The sequence below is a fragment of the Sinocyclocheilus rhinocerous genome, unplaced genomic scaffold (genome assembly GCF_001515625.1).
Source record: "Sinocyclocheilus rhinocerous isolate Xijiao unplaced genomic scaffold, SAMN03320098_v1.1 scaffold1085, whole genome shotgun sequence".
Lineage (NCBI taxonomy): Eukaryota > Metazoa > Chordata > Actinopteri > Cypriniformes > Cyprinidae > Sinocyclocheilus > Sinocyclocheilus rhinocerous.
The window spans coordinates 197,837-204,040 of NW_015659401.1; positions in this window are offsets into that span (position 1 = coordinate 197,837).

The following is a 6,204-nucleotide window of genomic DNA, read 5'->3' on the forward strand; positions in this document are numbered from 1 at the left end:
TTTTTTTTCTCCTTCTTTTTTTTATCATTGACTCGTACAGTCTATGATATCTATCCTTGCTCTGTTGTGTGTATATAACTTTTGTAATATCACTCTTGGCCAGATCACTTCTGTAAGATTTGTTTTTCCCCTCTAGTCTTGACTAACTAACTACATTTAGTAATGTGTTATGGCCCTTACCATGCTGTGTGATAACTGATTTCTATCAAAGCACAGAGCCAACTGATTCATAGAAAATTGTCACAGAAGGCTCCGTGTATAAACCCATGTCACACTTAGACAATGAGTGTTGACCACAGGGAATATAAAAGACTATGGATGAAACCACAAGGACGTGGTCTGATGAAACTGGGGTAGCTGCTGTACCTCTTGAAGAACACAATTCATGGTGTGAAAAATTACAAGAGGCATTCAGTGTGCTACTGTAATATAATTTCATTAATCATTTGAACCTGAAAAAAAAAACAACACAGCTGCTTTCCAGCAAGCATGCGTGAAGTAAATGAGAATGCAAGATAAAATGCATTAGATTGGAAAATAACATATTAACGGTGGATTTATTATTTTTTTTTAGCTATGAAATACAGCGTTCCATGTACTGGATTGAAAATTACTAGGCCATTTTGTTACGTTTTGTTGCATCTCCATGAAGCAATACTCAGCGGTAAAGACTGTGCAAGTTAAACAGCCTTCTCTTTCCACAGTATTGATCCACGGGGTCTCACACCTGTGTAGAGCCATTTCATATGAAAAGAAGGGGGGTTTTGGCTGATGTATGGCATCCCGCTTGAGCAACCCCTGTTAAGATCATTCAGTTTGTGAAATTTCACACAGATCACAGCTCTGACTTGGTATATTTATGGAGTGGCCTACCATATATGGAGACAACTAAACAGACAGAGAGGCAGAGAGAGAGAGGGAGACAGAGACATATTGGAAGTGAACATGAGCCGTCAGCGCTGTCTGAGCACCATGGTAACCATGAGCAAAGTGCAATGTCTGTATACATGGAGTGAACAACCAGGCTAAACAAAACACTTCAAAAGCGTCATGGCTTCAGCGTCCTCTCTTCACCTGTCAGATTGAACAAGAATAAAGGACTGCACAGTTATGTGTGAGAAACTATTACGTGGTAACCCTTCGTGCAGCTATCAGACAATTGCTTACTTGCTCGGTTCAGTTTCCTGAATCTTGCAGCTCCTAGCATGAGGATTATATTAAAAAGGCTGCACAACAAAAACAATAAATGTTTCCAATTACCATCTTAACTATGCAACTCTGGTATGGTGAGTCACTGAATAAACTATCCTGCTTCCTTTGCTAGTGAGTGTGACTTCCACTCTGATGCTTAGTTACTTAGAAAGTACATTTTTAGTCAAGATATCATAATCTGCAAAACAACAGTTTATTAGTTGAAAAGTCTAGTTTAAATTTTTTTGAACATTGGAAACTGAATCACATGAGCAATAATGCTATCGCACTAGATTTCATTTTAAGCATGAGAAGTTAACATTGAACATCTCTCTCTCTCTCTCATGTAGAGTTGGAAAGTCTGATTCATTCTAACACATCCATTTGTTTGATTCTTGTAAACAAACTGATTCACCAATCTGTATCCCTCCACTCCAAAATGTCTAATCTAATTATGTTTGTTAAATAATTTATAATAGAAAATTGCATAAATTATGGTGTTTAGTTATAGTTAGTGTAAATTTATCAGTTCAAAGTTCAACACTATCACACTGGAATTATTATTTTATAAAAAAAATTCTCGCTCTGATTAAATTTAAATATTTGATCTTTTTATCTTAATACATTAAGCCATATCAAGTGTTTAAGGTTTTCTACGGGAGGAAAACACTTAACGAGAGACTTTGCGGATTGTGTTCATATTCTGCTGTTCTGTGGCCACATATTTGTGGGTTTTGTCTTTTTCACCTACAGGTGACTTGCAGGACACGGTACGTTATGGTACTAAATTAGTTTTATTCATTTAACCACCCCCGTGTCTTGTTTCCATTGGCAAAATGCATGATTTGTGTTGATTGCAAATGATTTCTCAGGTTGCAGAGAGTGCAGGTGGTGAAGTGACATGGTAATTTTATTTATTTTATTTTATTTTTTCTTGTCTTCCCCACCTGACTACTTTTGTAAAATGTTGAGAGATTCAATAAAATAAAAAAAATAAAAAAAAAACATCAAGTGATGTCACTTGTGGAAGAGGTATCTGAAAGTGCAAGTCTGAGAGTACAAGTGCAAGTCTGAGAGTACAAGTGCATGTCTGCAGTCAGACTCTATTGAGACTGGATGTTGTAGATTTTGTGTGACTGGCCCAGTCACAAAAGCAGCTGCTGTAGATGGCTTTGATGGCAGCTCATAGTCATGTTTTCATGCAATGTCACAATTATCTGGAAAACTCTGGAAAGCTCTTCTGTTATGTGTAGATGCCAAGTAATATTAAACCACACAGAAATACTGCCTATCAGGATGCTTTTTGTGCCACATTAAGAGAGTACATATCTAAAAGTATTTTGCGTATTTTTCACAGAAGAGTAAAAAAATGTTTACAATATTATAGTATGGTGTATTCAAGCCTATTACTACTTTATATGACCAAAGCTGGCAGAACCGTTTGGTCATTTTATTGTCTCAGGTCAAAGTATAATTGTTTTCCGTTTTCTGCTACTTTAATTTTGACCTTGGTACTAATGCTAGCATATTATTCATCTGAAATATGTTATGCCTATTTTTGCAGGAACAGTTTTTTGAATATTCATTTTATGCAAACTACACGTGGAACAATGGAACGATCCTTAAAGTTGGGTGCTAAATCCAGAATTGATTACTGCAGGAGGGAAAGGCCATAAATCCTCAGTTATGTTAAAGAACAATTTTGTCTCCATTGTGGAACCTATAAAAAATCCTAATGTCCAATCCCACCCAAGCTCTGGTAAATTATAATGGTACTTAAGGTTGACATGTTTATGTATATTCCCATACCTCCCCTGCACTGAGTAAATTAGCTCTTATTCCTGGTCAACAGCTTGCAAAAGCAAAGACCATAGCAATTCCAGTAATAGCCAGGTGATGGGCGGCTCGTGAGAGATTTACATTTCATGCGGTCAGATGGCATTTTTGCTCCAACTTCTGCTTGTTATATCTTTTCATATTAATATGAGTAATGAGTTTTTGATTTTTAATGCTCGTGAGTAAGCTCCATCTTAACTGCTGTCATTTGATAACATTTTTCATATTGCTTTTAGTTAAAAACATTATGAATCACACAAGTCACTCCGTGACTCCATTAGCGCACTGAGGTAATGGATGCCAACTGGATTGTTGGTGGTATTATGAGGGCTAAACTGTGTCCATCTGAAGCTATCAGTACCATTTATATCACTCAGAGAGGGGACTATATATATCAATGCATATTTTATGGGGGTGAATGTGAAACCGACTAAAATTCCAGCTCTGGAAATGAACCACATGATGTAATTTTCCATTATTGTTCATGATTTCATAAAATGCAGTTAGTCAGTAAGAAAAAGTCATGTCAGAGTAGATGTTTTGTGTGCCCCAAGGTTTATTGTTTATTCAACCCTGGTTCATTGGGAAAAAAAAATGTGTCTGTGGTGACATTTCTGCTAAATGATTTCACGATGCTTCTTGAATGTTTTGCAACACTTTCAAAGTAAAATATCCAGTATGTGGTGCTGTGAAATGTGAAAGTGCATCCAGTTTGATCTGAAACAGATATATGTGAATCTGGCTATGTTTTGTACATATCTCTAAAAGCTTCATGTTCTGTCGCAATTTAAAATAATGTACTAAATAAACCCTACCCTAAACCTAACCTTTTGTGTTAACAAAAGCAAACAGGAGAATCAAATTTGCTAAAGCAACCACGCCTTTTTAGCTTGCTTCTACAAGTCTTTGATGTCTTTTACCAAGTGTTGTGACTCTTGTTTCGTGGAACTTGCACCCAAGCGCTCTGAATTGCAAGTGCAGCACTGTACCAGGGGAGCTATCAAGCAAGTTTACTATGCCATAAAACCTTTGTATATGTATAATCTGCAGATAATCTGCCCCTGTAATCATAATGTATGTGAAAAGCAACAAAAGTCATTGGTGTTTCACTTCCTCTGTTAATTTTAGCTGGAAACTGCAGTGAATTGTACATCTTTGGAGTTTTTGCACAAATTTAGTCAGAGACATGTTTTTCCAGTAAGTCCAATTATTTATTTATTATACTTTTTTTTTTTTTACTTGGGATCACTTTTTGAAACTTCCTAAAAAAGGGGGAATACAGAAAAGAGTAAAAGAGCGAAAAATAATAAAGTGTTTCTCGCTGAATTTAATTTAAATGGCTGTTGAAGCTCAGACTGTTCTCCTCTCTCCATTAGGGCAAGTATGAATAGGTCCTATTAATTACTTCTGACACATCCTTGTTGTGAAATGCATGCTTGACACATAAATAGGAAAACGAGCATTGTAGGGACCATGCACGGGAATATGAGCAAAAAAGCGGAGCGGTATCTGGAAATTAATCACACTCCAAATTGTAAAAAGAGAAAAAGATGGGTTTCTATTCATGTCTCCCATAATTTACGGCACTTCTGAACAAGCACATTAACAAAATACATAACACTGAAGAGGCAGAAAAGGACAGTTCATTAAACTGCATTTCACGGGCAGGAAATGTATTTGAAAAGAAAATCGAATTCTCTACTTTCCTCAGTTTACCTGTGAAAAGCTACATTATGGACACATTTCCTCCCATGATGCTCGGCTTTTTCACAGGGAATAATGGCCACTCAGTATGAGACGTGCACCATAAATCAAACAGGCTCACGTTGTGTTTACCCTTTAGAGATGGGTTGAGGCTTGCAGAAACAGTATCTGCACTGTCCAGCTGTTTCCCTTTTTCCACTCCTGCCGCTAATCACAGCATTCAAACCTCTCTCAGCCATTGTCTCTTTTGAAGTTTTGAAGTTTTGCCAAACTTCACCCCCGCTATGTCACTCCTACTTTAGGTGGTTTCCCCCACCCCTGCCCTCAATGCTGCTCACTTTTTGAAGATAGTGTAAGCAGACATTCGCTGCGCTGTAAAGTTGCTAACAAGTTCCTTGTGGGTGAGGTTAAGTGCCCGAATGTTGCTTTGACAAAACTTTGGAATAAATAGACGATGGGTAGAAACTTTCAAAAGAACAGATTTTCTAGGGATCTGGGAAACAGGCTTGTGCGCTATTCAGAACTGAAGCAAAAAATGCCTTTTTAAGTTCATATTCAATTCCTGAATATGCTGCAGAACTGCTATTCACATTTAAATGCAAGTATGCTACCATTCAAAAGTTTTTTTGTTTGTTTTTTTGTTTTTTTTATATGAACACACTTACTTAGTTATTTAGCTAGAGTGCATTAAATTGATAAAATGTTTACATTGTTACAAAATATTTAAAATTATGTTCTTTTTAACGTTATCTTCATCAAAAATCTTGTAGAAAAGTGCATCACGGCTTCTACAAAAATACTAAACATCACAGCTGTTTTCAATATTGCTAATAATAAGAAATGTTTATTAAGCACCTCTAAATCAGCATATCAAAATGATTTCTGAAGCATCATTGACACTGTGACACTGAAGACTGGAGTAATGGCTGCTGAGAATTAATCTTTGTCATCACATGAATAAATTACACCATACAATATATTAAAAATAGAACACTGTTATTTTAAATTGTAATACTTTTCGATTTTAATGTATTTGTATCAAATAAATGCAGCCTTGGTGAGCATTTAACTGAGACAGACAGAAGAACAACAGTGGAAGAACATGCGATTTCACAGAATGTGTTAATTTCTTTGATGTGATTCAGTATATTGTTCTTCCTGTCATTCAAATTCAGTTCCAATGTACATTCATGAATTAAATAAGAGCTAATATTTAAGTTCTTAATTTTGCACAACCTTTCAATGAAATATAATCAGGTCGAGTAGTAGGTACTTAACAGCAGCTGCCTATAGTGAAAATTACAAAATGGATGACATTTTCTTCCCTCTCTTCCATAAGTATGTCTTTGTAATTATAGAGGTGGCTGTCTGCCCGTCAGCTTTCTCTATCAGACCCCATATAAAGCTTTCAGGTACAAAAAGCTCCTTCTAGACTGCCATTTTTTCACAGCTCCAGCTCCGGAGGCCTAGGCT